The sequence below is a fragment of the Meles meles genome, chromosome 5 (assembly GCF_922984935.1).
Source record: "Meles meles chromosome 5, mMelMel3.1 paternal haplotype, whole genome shotgun sequence".
Classification (NCBI taxonomy): domain Eukaryota; kingdom Metazoa; phylum Chordata; class Mammalia; order Carnivora; family Mustelidae; genus Meles; species Meles meles.
Window position 1 is genome coordinate 143,468,998 of NC_060070.1, and position 20,747 is coordinate 143,489,744.

Below are 20,747 nucleotides of genomic sequence, written 5' to 3' on the forward strand. Positions count from 1 at the left end.
TTTCTTTCAGTGTGAGTGTCCTCCCCAGACCCTCCACTTGTATTGTTTTATTTCTGCTTGAAAGTTCAATCTCAGCTCACCAGGATGAAATCTCTGATCCCAGTACTAGAAGCAACCTCCCTCTCTCTGCACGACCACAGATATTCCGTCGTTATTTCTCTTGGGACGTTTTTTACAGTCTTCTTTACACTGTGGTTATTTGTGTACTCTCTTCTTCCTACTGTATTATGAACCTAAGGGCAGGATTTGTGCCTTATTCACCTTTATACTCCATAATACTTTACACTCCAAGGCAAAATACACTCAGCTAAAGGAAACGCTCTATTGGTATTTGTTGATGATAATGTTAGGGGGAAAAAGATCCTATCAGATGTTGGATGTTTCCTGTAAACCTTTACAAACTGGTTCTTACGGATGTATTACTTTTTATACAGTAATATATATAGTTTCTTGGAACATAAATATTCTAAATGCGTATATATTTTGTGCATCCATTTGTTCATTTATTCATTACTCAGCATTAGATACCTACCAAATGCAAGGCACAGGCATGATAGGGAGGGCGCTGGCTCTTGGATAGACACAGTGTATGCATTCACATGTGAATGTTTTGTTTTTAAAAGATTTTATTTATTTATTTGACAGAGATCACAAGCAGGCAGAGAGGCAGGCAGAGAGAGTGGGGGAAGCAGGCTCCCTGCTGAGCAGAGAGCCCGATGCCCCCCCCCACATCATGACCTGAGCCGAAGGCAGATGCTTTGTAACCCATTGAGCCACCCAAGCACCCCATCACATGTCAATGTTTGTGCCATTTTGTTTCCCTTCTTTTCAGACAAAGGGGACCAAAGAGGCATCCCCCTGTAGACTAAAAGCAATGTGTAATAGCAATGACCTTTATGTAAGTTGTGACTATTGGGTCAGAATAAGCCTTGTAAGGCTCAGAACCAAACTAGATGTGATTTTACCACTAACAGAAAATATTAGCTTTTTAGACATTCATCCTCTTATTTGTTTGAAAATTTTGCTTTAAGAAGTACCCATTTCCATCCCCCCTTCTCTCCTCTGTAATTATTTTCCTGGCATTTATTCAATGAAGAGCTTCAAGTCCACTTTCTCAGATTGAAATAAATGATGAAAATTGAAAATCAATGTTTTCCTTCTACTCATGTTAACTAAAAGTAAGAGGCCTCTAATTTTATACTTATAAGCAATCAACATATAACGGGGAAATGGCCACAAATAGACATAAAAGTAGAGTGCTTTGGGATAGGTTTGCTTTTAAATAATTGGGCATTTATTCTCTTTTAAAGACGCTGTATGTTAGATGCATTTTTAAAAATACGCTAGAAAATGTTTTTACAAGACCTGAACGCACCTGAGCCTGATGCCTAGCTAGTGCGTCAGATGTCCACCTCCCGCTCCTGCCAGGACCCTTTTTCACGTATTGGGGTGTGGGGGCACACAGGCCCGGCTCTCGCTTCCTAAGTACCCGTCCTGTCTCTGCAAAGTCTTGGAGGAGCCAGCCTATTTGCGGCTCTTCGGCCGGAGTCTCCCGGATCTTTCCAGACTTTGCAAGGCTGCCTGACGCGGTGAATCCATCTCTTCCACAGCCGGGCGCTTGGCAGGCTCTCTCCCCCTTCCCCTGTCGTCCCCACGTCCCTCTCCCGTCTCCCACGGCCCATCTGCCCCTCCTTCCCTCCAGCCCCCTCTCCTCCCGGCTCGCCTTTATTTCCACCCGCACCCGCGGGGCTCTGCCCTCCCTCGCTCTCCCCCGCGCGCGTCTGTATTTGGAGCTCCCGGAAGCCGCCGGCGACTCTCCCCGGGAGCAGCGTGACTGACACCGGCTCCGACTCCGGGGGGAGGAGGGCGCGAGTGGCCGGACTCGGATTTGCGGCGCCGGGGACGGGACCCCGGGACACCCGGCAGGTAACCGGGAGCTGCGGGCCGGCGCGGGCGGGGAGGGCCGGGGGCAGGTGCGGGGGGCGCCCCGCGGCCGGCCGCTCGGAAGTTGCGCCCCCGGGGTGGGGTGGGGAGGGGGCCGGGACGCGGCGGCGGCGCGGGAGCCTTCGGGGCCGGGGGGGCCGGGACCCGGGGCCGGGGGCGGGGAGGCGGGCGGGGCGGGGGCGGCCGCCCCATCTGGGTCAGCGCTGCGGCGCCCTGCCCCCGCCCTGTCCCCGCTGCGGGCGCCCCGGGGCGGGCGCGGGGAGGCGGGGTGCGCGCGGGAGCCGGCCGGGGCCTACCCGCCCCGCGCTGCCGCCCCAGGCCCGCCTGAACTTTGGGGGTCCTCGCCCGCTGGGCTGCGAGCCGCACGGGGGGCTGGGGCGTGGGGGAGAGGGGGGAGACTGTGACCGGGCTGGATCCGACCCCGGCACCGCGACTGGAAAGTGCTGGAAAGAAAAGGACCTGGCTTGTCTGCAGAACCTGTCTAGAGGCAATGAGTCACTTTGAAAAAATGCAAAGGCAACTGAGGCATTGAGGGACAGCCTGGTATAGGGCCTCTCCCCAGCTGGGTCCCTGACCGCTTTGGGTAGAAGGCTGTCCTGCAAACAGCACTTTCAGGGCTAATGATTGCATAGGCAGATGGCCCTTCCTTTATTCCCCTCGGAGTGCTGTCCGGCATCACAAACAGGCTGCAAGTTTTAGCTGTATTTGAACTGATGCTTCTGTAGAGTAGATATGGGTGACGGCATTTAGGACATGGAGCTAGGACTGGGTCCAAACGGCCAAATCGGAGATTGAACATTTAGGAAACATCAAGAACCTTTGGTTCTGTTAAGTCTTGGCAATGCAGAAGCCTACGGGACTCAGGCACCATGGTTTACCAGAATTGTTTGCAGGTACTGTTTCTTTACTGTGTATGTAGGTTTCTTTTAATTTAAGGAACGTGCCTTAGAATTCTTGGTAAAATACCTGAGCTCACTTGATGTAAGATTAAGGAAATTGTTCTTACAGTTACTCAAGTCTAACTAGACTATAAGCCTTTTGAGGGCAGGGGTAGGGTTTTTGGAACTTCTTTCCGGCAGGAACAGTGTTTGACTCACAGCATGTCCTGAGCAGGGAGTCAAAGTTTTTCGAAGTAATTGACTCAATAGCTTGAGTGTGGCTGAATCATGACTTATCGAAAATAAAGTGTATTTTGCAAAGAAAGACTATTCCGTGAATTCCCATATGTAAAAATCCTTAATAGAATTAGAATCAAGGTATCATATTTATTCAAGAGAAAAAGACATTGAGAAGTCAGGAGGGTGACCATCGAAGTGGCCATGACTCGTAGGAAAGAGGTTTTTGGTGCTCATTGTTGACGTGGTGAAAATTGTATGAACTTAAAATTTCAGAATCCATAAGTTTCAGTCACGCCATTCCTTTGTGTATTGTCTACGGCTGCCTTTTTTTGCTGCAACAGTAGAGTTGAGTAGCTTCTGAAGAAATCACATGGCCAGAAAAACCTGCATATTTACTCTCTATCCCTTGGCTCAAAAAATTTGCCAACAAATTTGAAGTTCATGTAATTTCACCAGGAAAGAAATAGTCTTGTTTTTTCAGGCATTTAAACATGTAAAAATAATTCTTAGCTTGAGAGAGGAAGGGGAGACATAAAGACAGGAGGAAATTGAGGCAGGTTTGTCCTGGTGGTAGGACTTCGCTACTTCCACTTGCCCAGTGATAGTTCGAGGAAGAGCCTTTGAAGGGATTCATGGGCCAGATTATTTGACTGCCTGAGTCATACCCAGGAGTTGTTACATACCTTCAAAAGTAGCATTAACTGATTTGGGTATTAGAGTGCTTCATTTTGTCTTGAATATTTCCTAACAGATGTCTTCATATGTGAAGTTGTGTTTTTTATTAGTTATATAATATTTTATACATAAAAATAACAGGCTAAGCATATGTAAGCTGTAACCATTGTGTTCAAATGGCCACCATTACCTCATTAAGAACTAGGGTTTAAGACCTAGATAATTGTGAAAAGATAACCTGCAGAATAGGAGAAAATATTTTAGAATTATGTGTCTGATAAGGGGCTTGTATCCAAAATATGTAATGAGCTCTTACAGCTCAATAATTAAAAGATAAATAACCCAATATAAAAATTGTCAAAGGATCTGGATAGACATTTCTCCAAAGAAGGTAAACAGATAGTAAGTAAGGAAAAGATGCTCAACATTATTATTCATCTGAGAAGTACAAACCAAATCACACTGAGATACCATTTCATACAAACTAGGATGGCTAGAATAAAAAAAAAAATCAGCTGGTAAGTGTTGGTGAGGATGTGGAGGAACCGGAACTCTTTTACTCATTGATGGTGGAATGTCAAATGGTGCAGCTGCTTTGGAAAACAGTTTGGCAGTTCCTTGAAGTTAAGCTGAATTACCATATGATAGAGCCATTTCACTCGCAGTATATACATCCAAGAGAGTGAAAGTATATGTGTGCACAAAATCCTATGCACAAATATTTATGCTAGCACCATTCATAATAACTAAAAGCTAAAAATGTCCATCGACTGATGAATGAATGTGTAAAATGTGGTCTACCCATAGAGTGAGATAGTAGTTAGCCATAGAAAGAAATGAGGTAGTGATCTATGCTAAAACATTTGTGAACCTTAAAAATATTCTAAGTGAGGGGTGCCTGGGTGGCTCAGTGGGTTGAAGCCTCTGCCTTCGGCCCAGGTCCTGGAATTCCAGGGTCCTGGAATTGAGCCCTGCATCGGGCTCTCTGCTCAGCGGCCAGCCTGTTTCTTCCTCTCTCTCTCTCTCTCTGCCTACCTCTCTGCCTGCTTGTAATCTCTGTCTGTCAAATAAATAAATCTTTAAAAAATATATTCTAAGTGAAAGAAGCAAGTCACAATAGACCACAGTTTGTTTAACTCTGTTCCTATGAAAATGTCCAGAACAGGGCAATCTATGGAGACAGGAAGTAAATTAGTGGTGGTGATAGTTATAGGCTACAGGGTTTTTCTTTGAGCTGATGAAAATGTTCTAAGATTGACTGTGGTGATGATTACACATATCATTGAACTGTACACTTCAAATGGGTGAATCGTCTCCTATATGTTCCATCTCAGTAAAGCTGTTAAAGAGAATAAACAGAAATTAGGCAAAACAAAAAGCCAGACCAAAACAAAGACCTACTATATTGTTACCTGTCCTGTTGCATCTTCGTGCTCCTCTCCTGTGCCATTCCCCAGGTCCTTCCAACCCTGAATTTTGTGTCAGTCAATCCCTAGTTTTATTGTAAAACTGTTTTATGACATACATATGTATTCCTAAACAATTGGACTTTGAGGTTTTCTTGGTTTTTGACTCATGAAAGGGGTGTATATATTCTCACTTTTAAAAAAAAACTCAACCTTCAGCTTTTAAGAATTGTCCTACTGCTGCAGGTAGCTACGTAGTGCTTGTTGGCAACTATTCCCCAAGTCATTTATCCATTCTCTAACTGGCGAGCATCTGGGATGGTTCCCATGTTTTGCAAAGTGCGTTGCTATGAAGACTTTTTCGCTGTGTCTTGGCACAGATGTGCAGGAGCTCTTCTGTGTGAAGGTGACTGTATCATATATTTTAATGACAAAAAGAAGAGGTTGATTCTTCTTCTGACTTGTACATTAATGGTCTGTCTCCAGCTTCTGCATTCCCCCAAACCAAGTGAAAAGAACTGGGATCCTGTCTTCTCGTTCCATTTAGGTTCTAATTGCGATATCTATTATGTGATGTCCCAAGAAGTGTGGAAAAGCGAGGGTCTGAAACTGTGCAGCTAATTTCACAGCAGAACCCCATACCCCACAAGCGTCTTCTTTCCCTTTTATCGCTTGGATTTAGCGATGGGACAGAGAGCAATTTTATTAAGTCAGAGGGACAAGACTTTCAGCAAGGTCCTAAGTGGTTTCTAAACCTTACTAACATTTTCCTTGTATGTGTATCACTGCTGGGCAGGCCAGTATTTCTGACATGACTTAGTTTGGTTATTCTAGTAACAAGGAGCCAATTGGAAACCTGGCATTTTAGCCCTGGGCACTTTCGAAGCCTGCCCTGACTCGGGCTGTGAGCTTTTGGATTTCATCCTGGGTATTTCTACTTTTACTTAGGAAGAGAGGAAGCAGGTCAGAGCAGGCCATTCTAAGGGATTTTTCTAAGGTTTTTTTTTTTTTCCTGTTTTAATTATGGTCAAGTATACGACTTAAAAGGCACCGTTGTTATCATTTTTAAGTGTACAGTGCAGCAGCTTCCAGTACATTCACAAAGCTGTGTGACTGTCACCACCGTCCGTCTCCAGAACTTTTTAATCACCTCAGACTGAAATTCTGTTCCCATCAAATGATAACCCCCATTCCTCCCTCCCCAGCCCCTGGTAACCACCATTCCACTTTCTGTCTCTAGGGATTTGCCTGTTCTCAGTGCCCATTTGCCTGTGAAATCGCGCAATATTTATCTTTTCACGTGAGCTTTTATATCGCGGGAATTTCACGTTGTTTTGTTTTTCTTAAGTAGACCCTTTTCTCACTTACGGAAAACATCTTTTACTGAGCAGTTATGTAAAGAGGATGGTTGCCTTTTCAGGATGCAGCCTTGTGTAGGAATTGAGATAGCAGGTGTTCTAAAACCAGAGGAAGAACTTCTGATTATTATGGATAAATAATAACAATTTCACCTGACCCGTCTCATCAGTTAGACATCTAATAGTCCTAGCTTCTCATTGGCCGCTTAACCAAGTGAAGAAGGTCCCAGTGGTCCCAAGATAGAAACTCACATCTATCGAATGAGAGGATAAATTAGGTAACTTGAAGTTCCCATAGTCCCTAGCTTCTCAGAATTTAAAGGCCATTCTACAATATACGAGTCTGATCCAAAATCATTCTCGTTTTGATAGGGTATTAAAGAGCAGGAGAGGGGCACCTGGGTGATTCAGTTGGCTAAGTGTCTGCCTTCGGCTCAGTTCATGATCTCAGGGTCCCGGAATCAAGTCCCATGTTGGGTTCCCTGCTCAGCAGGGAGTATGTGTCTCCCTCCACCCCTCCCCCCTTCTCGTGTTCTTGCTCTCTGACTCTCTCTCAAATAAATAAATAAAATCTTTAAAAAAAAAAAAAAAGAAAAGGAGGAACAGGAGAGTTCTGGGAGTCTGGAGAGTGAAGCTAGGTGATCTCCATGTAGTTTTGAAGAGGCAGGTGGTCCCCGGAGAAGCTAGATGCTGGAGACGGCTGAGACAAATGTAGTAGTACATAGACGAGCACAAGGAGGGGCAGAGTGAGAGGGAGAGAGAAACTTGAGCAGACTCTGTGCTCAACCTGGAGCCTGACATGGGGCTCAGTCTCATGACCCTGAGGTCATGACCTGGGCCAAAACCCAGAGTCAGACGCTTAACCTGACTGTGCGACCCAGGTGCCTTCAGAGTCTTTGGATTTTGTTTTTTTAAAGATTTTATTTATTTATCTGACAGAGAGATCACAGGTAGCCAGAGAGGCAGATGAGGTGGGGGGAGGGAGGAGAAGCAGGCTGCCTGCGGAGCAGGGAGCCCGAGCGGAGCTCGATCCCAGGACCCTCGGATCATGGTCTGAGCTGAAGGCAGAGGCTTTAACCCACTGAGCCACCCAGAAGCCCCAGAGTCTCTGGATTTTTATGAGATAAATTGAGTACTTTATTCTAAGGCAATAAGAAGCAGTCAAAATGGACCACGCTAAGACAACTAGCCGATTGGATTTTTCCAGAATCAGGTGCGATAGGTTTTGTAGTGGCGAGAGCATATTGCTGTCTGATTATAGTCTGATGTGTCGTGGAGGCTGTCCATTCTATGTATCCTCAGTTTAGAAGCCCAGAGTGTTTAGGGAGGGGGCTGGCGAGATATGAGGGTGGTCTTTTCATCTACTGAACACTGTTTGGGACATGTGCTCCCTCCCGTCCAGCGTCAGGTGGCGAGTAGGTTGTTGGAAGGAGACTCCATCCAGTTGGTAGCTTGGCATTCAGCTGACCACACAGTTTCTCCTGGCGTCTCTTCTAGCACGTTGGAAGCTGTGGCTGGAGATTGTCAGGGGCCCCATGCAGGTTCACAAGTATTGAGCCAAAATCCTTAAAGTTGTGATTCTGATTCCCCCTTCATTTCCATTTCGCTTCTTTGTCTCTCCGTGCTCTTGTGGTACGCCATTCTGCTGTTCCCTCTGTGGATGCCCCTCCGGCCCCCCTTCTTCTGTCCTACTTCAGAAGAGCCACTCCCTTCGTCCTCCCCTTAGTGTCTCATCTGAGTGGAAGGTGGACGATTATCTAATGAAAGTTCTCCAGCCACTGAAAACTTTGAAAAAGAGGTTTGCTCATGCGCATGTGTCTAGTTGGGCTGCCAGTGGGGGTGGGACTCATTATTGTGCTTCTTTAGGCCAAAAGTCTTCAAACTGTGTGCATTAACTGTATTCAGAGACTTTCCCCAAGGTACCTGCGCACAGGTGTTTTGAGAAAGTAAATTTTCAAGTCCTCCTCTTCCCCATGTCCTTTTTCCAGAGGAATCCTTGAGAGCAGGCCTGCCCCAGAGATGAGGTTCTGTCTCCCGCCTTCTTTTCCATAAGCACCTTTCTCTCATTCTGCCTAAGAGAAACCTGTATCTCCAATCTATCTTCCTATTCATTTGACTAAGAAGGCCTATTTCTAACCTATTTTTTACTAAACTCCACTGTCCAAGGGTATCATCTAGGGAGTGGGGAAGACAGAAAAGGGGGACATTTCAGAATATCCGCCTTAGGGGTGTGAAAGTGAATGATTCCAACGCCCAGACATCGCAAATCATATGTTTTGTAAGTCTTTGGAGGGTATGTGCTATGGTGAGTGCTATGAAAAATGTAAGCCTCATGATTCACAGACCTGTACCCCTGGGGCAAATAATACAGTATATGTTAATAAAAATAATTAAAACAAAAAACAAAAACCAAACACAGAGAGAGAGAGAGAGAGAGAGAGAAGATCAATCTCATCATAAACTGATATTAAAGGACAAATTTAGAAAGGGAAGAAATCAGGACTCTCATACAAATGAAAAATGAACTTTTAAAAAAGATTTTATTTATTTGAGAGAGAGAGAGAGAGCATGCACAAGGAAGGGGTAGGGGGGCAGAAGAAGAGGGAGAAGCAGACTCCCTGCTGAGTGGGGAGCCCGGGTGCAAGGGGCTGGATCCCAGGACGCTGGGATCATGACCTGAGCCAAAGGCAGACACTTAACTGACTGAGCCACTCAGGAGCCCCAAAATGAACATTTTTAAACATACTAAAAAATTAGAGAGCTAGAAAGGTTGTAGTCAGTTCAAAGGAGATCTTTTACGGGAAGGTTGAAATGAATTTGCTTAATTGGTGTTAAACCGGCTTCTTCCGCGGTGGGAGAAGGAAGTCAATCCAACCTTCACAAGATAAAACTATTTACGTGCTTATAGACAATAATTCCCTGCTTTCCCGTCAGTTTTCTGCAAGTTAACTACTGTGTCTGCCGAGTTGTAAATGGCCCTCGTCAAAGACAGTGACGGGCTAAGAAAAGGCAGATGGATGAGTAGGGAGGGTACTCACTCATCAGGCCTCCCAGCTTCTCCGCACACTGGTGACTCAAATAATTTTCGATATTTCTTCACCGTGTGATGTTAGTACACTCAGGAGTTCAAAGAACGGAGCGACATTTCTATGACAGAATGTCACCCATTCCCATCTTCTCATTTATGTGACATAGTTTCCCAGTATTTATTTTGATAAAAACAAAAATTGAGAAATTGATGTTCAACCTTGACTCCTTCTGGTAATAAATTTATTCATCCACAGAGGCATGAAAAAAAAAAACACTGAAAAATGAAAGTGCTAGAGAGAGGGTTTTCCAATAAAAATTACTTTTTATGTACATTTAGTAATTATTTGTTACCATTTGTAATATATGTGTTGTCTTGATAAGTGGCATTCAGAGTTACAATGGTAGCAATCAGAAGAGCTTTTTTTTTTTGCCATTGAATTTAAAGATTTTATTTATTTATTTGATACAGAGAGGTCACAAGTGGGCAGAGCAGCAGGCAGAGAGAGGGGGAAGCAGGCTCCCTGCAGAGCCTGATGCGGGGCTTGATCCCAGGACCCTGAGATCCTGACCTGAGCTCAAGGCAGAGGTTTAACCCACTGAGCCACCCAGGCACCCCTTGCTATTGAATTTAAATTGAAGTTTATAAACGTAGTTTTGCTGCAGAAAAATATGATGGAGTAATGAATAAAAGACATTACGGCATAAAATAAATAATACTGGGATACATTTCTACAGGGCAAGGAGAATGGAAACATAAGTTTGAGGAGGAAATGTAATTATGCAAAATTTGTGATTGTCAAAAAGCAGCCTGTTCCTGTATTTTTTTTGCAGTGAGTGTGAATTTCAGTGGCTGAAAATGAGAATGAGAAATAATTTTATTTTTATGCATCAATAGTAACAATGCTAAAGGTTACATTCTTTGCAGCCATTCACATTTTGGTGAAATTTTTTATATGTCAATCTAGAAATGGGCGGGAGGGTTTTACAAAATGCTTTCTGGATATTTACTAGTGAAAATTTGGAAATCCCTTTTATAGCCTATGCTTCCTCTGTTTTCAGATCAAAAATCAAGGGGTCAGTAATATGGCAAACCTTTCTGCACGTTCAGTGTTGGTAAAGGAACCAATTTGCTGATTGACAGTTCTAGGGACTCCTGGTTCTGCTAGATTCAGGGAAGACATTTCAGAGTGAAAGGTCTTGATGCTTGTGATACCTCTCAAAAGGGAATGATGGATAGCCCATCAGGTTTTATTTCTTTTTAAGCAGTTTTGCCTTCACTTTATTGGTCTTTCTTGATCTTCCCTTTGGAGGCACTCAGTGTCAATGATGTGTGTGCGTGCCTGTGTTTAATAACCAGACAGATAGTATTGTTTGGCTCTGTGAACGTGTGGCTTTCATCAAGTTTGGGAAATGTTTGCTCATTATTTCTTTGGGTGTATTTCCCATCTCAATCTCTTTGTCCTTGCCTGGGATCCCAAGGACACTGTATTAAATTATTATATATGTACATATATAATATATAGTATATATAAAATATCACATATATATGTGAGATTATTTAATATCACCCCACAGGCCTCTGAAGTTCTGTTCATTTTTTCGTTCAGTTCCTTTTCTGTCTGTTCTTCAGATCAGCTAATATCACTACCACCAAGTACACAGTGACTTCCCATGGCAGTCGCCATCCTGCTGTTGGGTTCATCCATGCATTTTTTTTTGCATTGTATTTTTCAGCTCTAAAATACTCACTTATTTCTTTTTTATAGGCTCTGTGCCTCTGCTGAGAACGTCTGTCGTTCCATTCATTTTAAGGGTCTTTGCCTTTATCTCCCAGAGCACAGTTAAAACAGCTTCTAGACATCTGTCTGGTAATTCCAACATGTGTCACTGGGCGGGGGAGGGGGGATTTGCCATTGTTGGACTGTCTTTTCTCTTGAGAATTGGTCACATTTTCCCAGTCCCTTGCATGCCAAATATTCTTGGGTTGGATTCTGGGCATTTGGGGCATTGCATTGTGAGACTCTGGGTCCTTTTGAAATGCGTATCCATATATTTTGTTTGTTTGTTTGTGGGTTTGTTTTCTTTTGTTTACCAGGCAGTCAGCCCAGTTCTAGCTTGCATTCTGTGGGCAATGGTTCCAACACCACTGCAGTTTTGAGAACCTTTGCTGTGCTGCTTTGGGTCCCATGGAAGTGCTTTTTAAGGTTTAGTCTGGGCTGGAGCCGTGGATTCTCCCACAGCTTAGATCGCAAAGCCTCTGGATCTGTCCCACACGTACGCAGCTCCGGGAGAGACTGGGGTTTGTGCTGGCTCATGCACAGGAGCAAGGGATCCCCTTCTCCGGCTCTGTCTTCTCTGGGATTCCTCTCACTGGGTCCTGCCACTAAAAGACCTTCCCCCCACCTGGGCTTCTAGCCATAAAGATTGGGTTTCTCTGATAGTTTTAGCTGCTCACACTGCTGGGGTATAGTTCCGTAAGACCAGGGCCATCCACAGGGTTGAGCAGTGAGAAGAGAGGAGGAGGACACCGCTCATAGGGATTCTCCCTGTACCCTGGACCACAGGGACCTCTTTCCCCCGCTCCCCACGTAGCTACTCAGGAGAAGCTTTCAGGTGCTTATGTTGCTGCTGGCTGATCTGAGAAGTAGCTCTGTGCCCCACAGCCACACTTGGGAGAGGAAAATGGACCCCCCTGCTCCCCACAAACCCCTGGACTTTCTGTACATTTTTCCATTACAGGGTCCCCTTTCCAGGTCTTCTGGCCAAAAAGAGGAGGGTTCTCTTAGAGATTTGGTTGCCTGAACCCCTTGCGTAGTTCCAACTTTGGGTCAACCCTGGGGAGAAAAGAGAAAAAAACAAAAAAACAAAAAACACCCAGGAACACATTCCCAAATAAGTCTCCTTTTCAAGTTTTGATCACTTTCCTCTGTTCACCCAACTGTCATTTCTCTTTCTGAGTCTGGAAGTTGCCTTTTGAGTTTTGAACGCTGTCTAGAGAGAGACTGGAGAGGGTGATTCCCTCTTGACCCACACCGGTAGCTCCCTCCTCCTCCTGATGCCTTCTTGTGGCCCCTTTCCCCGTGACCCCACACCCCACTGTTCTCTTTGTTCTGCGTCATCCTCTTTGTATCCCCTTTACTTTGGGCTTCCTAGTCCAAAGAGGGGGAAAAAAAAAAAAAGAACCTGCAATCTTTTGGTGGTCCACTGCTCTACTTGAAAACACCCATTTTGTTACAAGTAATAAATCAAAGTCGAGTATGGAAGTAGACTGGAGACGCGTGAAGAAGCAGAAGGGGCTTGGGGCCAAATCCATCACCGGGCTCTTCCAAGTCAAACGATCACGTTCGCATTTGTTACAAATGTCCACGCACAAAACTGGCCCAGTTCTTGAGAACTGGTCTTCGGGGGTTTAACTTTTTTTTTTTTTTAATATTTTATTTATTTGACAGAGAGAAATCACAACTAGGCAGAGAGACAGGCAGAGAGAGAGGAGGAAGCAGGCTCCCTGCGGAGCAGAAAGCCCGACGCGGGGCTCGATCCCAGGACCCTGAGATCATGACCCGAGCCGAAGGCAGAGGCTTTAACCCACTGAGCCACCCAGGCGCCCCCGGGGGTTTTCCTTTTAAGAGAGTTGTCGAGTCTGCTCTTCGACCATCTATAAATCTCCCAGTGAAGGCTGGAGAGTTTTGAGATCAGAAGGAATTGCAGCAAACCTTCTTGCCTTCATTATTCCTGAGAGACGTGGTATTCTTAACACCGGAACGGCAGGGTTTCGGGCGTGAGGGAGTTTTTGTCGGGTGGTGAGAAATATCTGACCATATACAATGCGAGCCCCTTTTCTGCTTCCTGTCACTAGTGTCCCTGCCGTTGAGATGCGCTATGGCCTCCCCTTAGAACTGTGGTGTGCGAGATGTCCCTGGTCGCCGTGTTTGGGGGATCGGAGACGCGCTGACCCATGCAATCATGAGCACATCCCTGTGAGGGGTGCTGGGGCACGTTCAGAGATAAATTATAACAGTGACATTCAGGCATCATTTTCTAGTCCTCAAAGCTCACCACCTCATCTCCTCCCAGCTCTCCAAAACTCCCGTGGCAGTTGTTATTACTAGGTAAGGTAAAACTTATTAATTCCATCCCAGAAGCCCCTCTGGGCGTTCCCCTTCCCTGCTTGCAGCCACCAGCTGTCATCCCGGTAGGCACTTGGAATTCAGTGTCTAAAACTGAGGTCCTCCCCTTAGCCGGCCACTGCAAGCCTTCTCTGGGTTAGGGCCTGCACCACCGGACCCGGAGGGAAGGCAGCCAAGACATCCTGCCTTCTCTCTTCCCCTCCCCGCCCTGCAGATCCACGTGGCCCTGTCTCAAATCTCCGGCACCGCAGACATTGTCTGACCTTCTCCAGTCCACTACCACCTTGTAGTGAATTCCCACGTCTCCCCTCAGCCGCATCCGCTGCTCTGGCCAGCTACCTGTCCATCCTGGGTTTTCCGTGTGCTCTTAGGTACCTTCTGGCACAGAGTGAATGCTCCGGAGATGTTTTCTAGCTGTAATGCCTCAGTGCCTTGGCACGTGCATCAGCCCAGAGATGCTTTTACCCTCACTTACCTCTCTTCTTCCCAATAATGCCTTGAGAAGGCAGTAATGCCTCCTCTTCCTTTGAGATTCAGCTTAGGGCCTAACTGAACGCTAAGAGCCTCCAGACTTCCCGGGGCTCACGTGAGTACCCGCCCTTCTCTACCCCCAGGCACATATGCTCCCGCAGCATTCCTCTGCACTTCTATTATAGGATTTCTCAACGTGTGGCTCCTTTTACTCTGAAGTGTGTTTCTGAGAAACGCGTGTCGCTGGGAGCACCTGGAACAGCTGAGTTAGGATTGCTGAGCGCGGGACCCAGGAATCTGCATTTTGAAGCACTCACCGCCCCACTGCTTCTCCCCAGCGGTATTTTTTTTTTTTTTTAAGATTTTATTTATTTATTTGACAGAGGGAGAGACAGCAAGAGAAGGAACACAAGCAGGGGGAGTGGGAGAGGGAGGAACAGGCTTCCCGCTGAGCAGGGAGCCTGATGCCAGGCTTGATTCCAGGACCCTGGGACCATGACCTGAGCTGAAGGCAGACGCATAATGACTGAGCCACCCAGGTGCCCCCTCCCCAGTGATTCTGATGCAGTGGAAACCACTGTTCTCCTTTGCCCCCTATCATGGCCCCTAGCTGTGGCCTCTCAGAGCAGTCTTTGGTTAACGTTCATTGCCACCTAGGTCTTCTCTGGGAGATGAGAGTAGCGAAGCCATTCAGATTGAACTGGTTTTCAACTAGATCTTTGTAAAGAGGAGCGGTGCCCCTGACCCTTGAACGACAAGAGGTTTGAACCTTGCAGGTCCACTTGGTGCACATTTTTTCAAACAAATACGTGCACTGCTGTACTGTAGTTTCTCTTCATGGTTTTCTTTTCTTTTCTTTTTTTAAATTTTATTTATTTGACACAGAGAGAGATCACAAGTAGGCAGAGCAGGAGGCAGGGGTGGGGGGGAAGCAGGCTCCCTCCTGAGCAGAGAGTCTGATGCGGGCTTGATCCCAGGACCCTGGGATCATGACCTGAGCTGAAGGCAGAGGCTTTAACCCACTGAGCCACCCAGGCGCCCCTCTTCATGGTTTTCTTAATGTTTTCTTTTCTGTAGCTCACATTATTGTAAGAATACAGTATATAATGCAAATAGCATACAAAATTAAGTTAATCGACTGTGTATGTTATTCGTAAGGCTTCCAGTCGATAGTAGGCTTTAGTAGTGAAATTTGGGGGGACTCAAAAGTTATATGCTGATTTTTGATTGCATGGAGGTGTTGGCGCCCCTAACCTCTGCATGGTTCAAGATCAATTGTACTTGTTTGTTTTTGAAAGCTTTACTGAAGTACAGTTTTGCATAAAATTCACCCATTTTAAGTGCACGATTCAATGATTATTAGTATATTTCCAGCATTGTGCACCTGCCACCATGATCCTGTCTTAAATCATTTCCCTCACTTCACATAGAGATTTTGTGCCTGTTGGTACTCACTTCCCATTCCCACCCCCAGCCCTAGGCAACTGCTAATCTTATTTGGTCTCTAGACATTTGCCTTTTCTGGATACTCATGTAAGTGGAATTTTACAGTACCTGCTTTTCCGTGTCTGGCTCTTTGACTTAGCGTAATGTTTCAGTGTTCATCCAAGTTGTAGAATGTATCAGTACTTCTTTCCTTTTTCTTGCTAAACGATACTCTGTTGTGTGGCTACATTTTTTTTTATCCTTCCGTCAGCTGATAGGCTGTTTCCTTTCATGTTTCGCTATTACGAGTGATGATGCCACGAACATCTGTGTGCAAGTCTTTGTGCGTGTGGACATATGTTTTCACTGCTCTTGAGTCGCTAACAATGAGTGCAATGGCTGGGTCTTATAGCAAACGGAGACTTGACTCTTGAAGAAACTTCCAAACTGTTTCGATAGCAGCTGCACCATTTTACATCCCCCCCCCGAAGTGTAGGAAGGTTCTGATTTGCCCACGTCCTCCCTGGCACTTGTTATCATCTGTCTCCCTGGTCACAGCCATCCTAGCGGGTGCAAAGTAGTATCTCATTGTGGGTTTGGTTTGCAGTTCCCTGATTGCTCTTGATGTCGACCATGTTCACTTATACTGCTGGCTGTTTGCCTGTTTTCTTTGGAAAAATGTCTATTCAAATATTTTGAACATTTTTAAGTTGGAGTTTTTGTCTTATTTTTGAATTGTAGGAGTTCTTACAACTGTGCACAGGGAGAGCAGTTCATTTTGTTTTATGGAGGGACGGAAGTTTCCTAGAAACCCTTCCCAGGCTGTGGTAGCCTAGTGGGGTCTCTGAGGTTCCTCTTTGCCCAGTGCCAGGATATGGCCCTTGAAGTTCTCCTAGAAACACCTTTTTGCACTACACTTGCCCCATGGCCTAAGCAAGAGCCAATGGACAACGTGGGGACACAGGAAGGAAGGATTTGCCCAGCACCACAGGAGCTTAGAAAGGGCGTGGAATGAGCTGGGGAGGGAACTTCTCTTCAGTGAAGGGTCTTTGCCTAACATTTTGCTAAGAGAGTTCACACTTCATGATAGGAGAATGAAATAGGGATCTGTCCTGGTCCCACTCAGTGTTCGGACTCTAGGATTTTATGGCTCTGTCCTTACCCGTAAGCAGCACCACCCCAAGTCAGGGCACAGAGCCAGCCTTCAAGATATACTTAGACCTCCCCCATGGCCTCGGTTCCCACTGGGCTCTTTCCTGCTGAGATGGCTCCGTTCCCTGCTGCCTGGCATCCTGGAGTTCTGGACTGTCCCCAGCAGCCAAACCATCCGTTCCTGAAGGAGATCATGACCCCCTTAGGAATCCGTGTCTTATCCGTCTGTGTAGCTCCAGCAGCCAGTGCAGGACACATCTCAAAAACACATTTGCATACAATTCTCTTAAACTGGTGAATGAAGAAGGAAGGAATTCATGTATCAGACATGAATAAATTGAGACTCACGTGGGTTAAGTTGTCTGCCCAGAGTTATGGAAGCTGCCAATTAAGGGGCTGGAATCTGAAATCAAGGATCTCTGATGCCAAAATACTTTTTCCACGATATCAAGCTCGGAGTTCTCGCCTCTAATCTTCAGAAATTCCAACTTAGAGGAAAGATATTTATATCACAAGACTGATCAGGGACCCTCCTGAGAAGTGATACCACCAGAGCGGAGAGGGCAAATGGAAAGGGGAGGTCCTTTCTACATGTGGTTGTTTGTTTTTCCCTTCTCTACCCCACTCTGGATTTGCTTGTGATGACAGGGAGTAAATGGCAGGCAGTAAAGAGAGGTTACCCCTGACCTGTGAGGCCGTGGGTGGCCTCGTGGAGGAGTTGAGTTGCAGAGTATGTGTGTAGCAGTGTTGGGAAGGACCCTGAGGCAGTGGGAACAGCACGGTGGTAGAAGGAGGGGGGGGGCATGTTTGGGGAGGCGTGACTTGTCTCTGTGAGTGTGTCTTTGGAACCTGCTGAGATGTAGGGGGCTGGGGTGAGGTCCTTCCCCAGACCAGCAGAAGACACTTTGCCTTTTTTCTCTGCACTGGAACTTTATTAGAGGTTTTGGAGGAATCCATTAACCAATCAGGATCTTGTGATTTCTCCAGTTCTGTGAAACATTTAAGGTGTTCTTTTATTTAGGTAACTCTTTGATCTTTCCTATTCTGCTTTGACTGTTTCAAAATTCAGAGACTCTTAAAACTTCTTTGCAATGAAAAGAAAATTATGGTTTTTTCCCCCCTGTTTGGTGAGAAGCTGGCTCCAAAAATGCCCAGTAGAAGAGTAAGCAGAAATACAAAGGCAGGCATCTTGGCAACACGAACATATCTTCTTAGAAAAACAGTTCCCCGGTTTGACTGGGCAAGGTCTACTTCCAGCCCCATCCCAAGACAGCTGGGCAAGAAATGTATTTTGATCCCCCTTTATTTTCTACCCATGCCCCTTGTGTTTGGCAGATAGTGGGAACTAACTGACTGAAAGAAACCAGCATATTGAGTGAGCCAGTCAATGAATGATGGAGGGAGGACCATGGTTTCTTTCTTCTACACGTAACTATTATCCCATCAGTGATGATGACCACACAATTCCTTCCCCGAGTGACTGGTAGCTTTTGGAGAAAGGAATGAAGGTCATTGTTACACTCATGATAAAGAGAAATTAACATCTAGGGCAGCCTGGTTTAATGGTAGTTCAACAAATATATTTATTGTTTAATCTGGGCGGATTTATAGAGAGAGTAAGCCATTGTGACTTTACTGGTTCGGGAGAGCTCACTTATAACCAGCAGCCCAATCTCAACATGGGAGAAGGTTAAAAAGTCATCTCCTCCTGTCAGTTCAAGTCAGCCTCCTGTTTAAGCTTAGACTCATGATCTTTGGAAGCCCTTGGATCTAGGTCTCCCTTATAGAGTCTGAGGAGACTCGCTCACCACAATTATTTCTATACCTTCAGCCTAGTGAGGAGAACCTCAACCAGCAAGCTAGAACCTGGAAAACGCAGCCGTTGTGAACATGACAATGTTATCATAGTAGGGTTCTCCCTTGCTTGTTTTATGAACTTGCTGTGAGGAATTTACAAAACCCTTCGGACAACATGGACTTTTAAGCATTCCTGAAGTCCCGGAATAAACAGGTGCTATGGAAAACTCGAGGTTCACATTCCAGAGAACAGGGGTGCTCGTGTGAACCATGGGAGGAAGCCACTGTGGAGTTCAGAGGGGAAAACTAAGCCAGTGTCTTCTTCGAAATGGAAACTGCTCCTGTGAAAATCTGGCTTGCCACCTGATCTGGGATTATGCCAGTGAGTGGGCAGGCAAGGGAAGGCGGGAAGTGGTAGCCAATTAATTAGTCAATCAAAAACTATTTATAGAATTCCCTGTGTACAAGGCAGCAGGCAGGACTCAGCGGGCGAAGCAGGAAGAGTAAAAGGTGGGACCTCAGCCCGTGAAGTGCTCAGACTTGTCGTGTCCTTGGGAGGCGTGGTGTGTGCGTGCTAGCAGAAGGCATGGCCAGAGACAGTGTTTTAGTTGAGCAGGGTGTCTTACAGATGCCGGGAACGTGACCCAGACAAAGAGGCGTTGTTCTGGGCTTATCACCATGTACTCCATACCATGGGGTGTCGGTTTTCAAGGTAGCTATGAGCATTGCTTTTTATAACTTTTTGTAACGTTATAAAAAGCGTTACTTTTTATAACGAAGTAGTTAGGTCTTACCGGACCATGGAGCAGAAGATGATTCGGATGAAGGAGTGTTGTCTTCCAAACATGCTTCTGCAGAGTTTGGGTTTGTGTCCTTAGCAGAGGACGGTGTAAAAGCAAATGAGTCACTATAAAAATGCATGGGGGCCTCCGGTTATAGGATCAGTAAGTCCTGGGGGTGTCACGTACAGCAGGGTGACTGGGATTAACAGTCCAGGTTGTATCTTTGAAAGTTGCTAAGAGAGGAGATGTCAGAAGTTCTTACTGCAAGACAAAAACTTGTACCTTGTACCTGTGTGTGGTGGGGTTCATTAATCCTCTCGTGGGGGCCATTGTGCAGCAGACAGTGGTCACCCCTCATCCGTGGTTGTTGGTTGCCTGCGGTCAGTCGCAGTGGGGAAGCAGGTGCAGTCAAATGCTCTACCACTGAGATATACCCCCATGTGGTGGGGAAGCAGGTGATCCTCTTTCTGATGCTACAGGGTTGATAGTAACCTCATGCTGTTGTCACGGCGCCTGCATCACTCACCTCCCTTCATCTCATCATGCTGGCATTTGAACACCTCACGTCATCACAGGAAGGAGGGTGGGTACCGTCCGGAAAGATCTAATGAGAGAGAGAAAGGTCATAGTTACCTACCTTGTATTATAGTACAGTATGTTGTTGTAATTGTTCTATTTTATTATTAGCTATTGTCGTTAATCTCTTACTATGCCTCAGATGTATAGTAAACCTGTTCGTAAGTATGTACCTATAGGAAAAAACATGGTCTTTATAAGGCTAGGCTTCCACTGAGGGTCATGGAATGTATCCCGGTGGATAAAGGAGGACTATGGGGTACATATATCAAATCGTTATGCAGTGCACCTAAAATTGATACACAATCTGTTGATTATTTCTGAATTTTTGAATGCTTGGGGGAATATATGTGACTACAAAACTACTGATTATGTACCCCAATTTTTGTTTTATTTATTTTAAGATTTTGTTGATTTATTTTGGCAGAGGCGTAGGGGAAGGTGGAGGCGGTGGAAGGAGAAAGAGAGGTAGACTCCCTGCTGAGCAGGGACCCTGATGCCCAGCTGGATCCCAGGACGCCAGGATCATGACCTGAGCCTAAGGCAGACCCAACCATCCGAGCCACCTAGACACCCCTAAATTTTCATTTTATGGTACCATTACACATTAGAAATCATGACACATTAGAAATCTTGGTGAAGGGGCACTTGGGTGGCTTGGTCAGTTAAGTGTCTGACTTTTGATTTCAGCTCAGGTCGTGATCTCAGGGTGGTGAGATCAAGCCCCATGTGGGGCTCCAAGCTAGGCGTGGAGCCTGCTTACGATTCTCTCTCCCTCTTCTTCTGCCCCTCTCTGTTCCTCTTTCTCTCTCTCCCTCTCTAAAAGGGAAAAAAAACAAAAAACAAAACCTTGGTAGAATAAGTATGTGAACAGAGGAAAATGAAA

At 45.7% G+C, this 20,747-nt stretch overlaps 1 protein-coding gene across 1 annotated transcript in view; it reads left to right on the top strand.

Moving 5' to 3' along the window:
- The first annotated feature begins 1,789 nt into the window (after positions 1-1,789).
- The window catches only part of CAP2 (cyclase associated actin cytoskeleton regulatory protein 2), a 125,656-nt gene continuing 106,698 nt past the window's right edge, over positions 1,790-20,747 (top strand). Inside the window, exon 1 of the mRNA XM_046004064.1 lies at positions 1,790-1,926. The gene's annotated coding sequence lies outside the window, so the exon portion shown is untranslated. The remainder of the gene's footprint in view (positions 1,927-20,747) is intronic.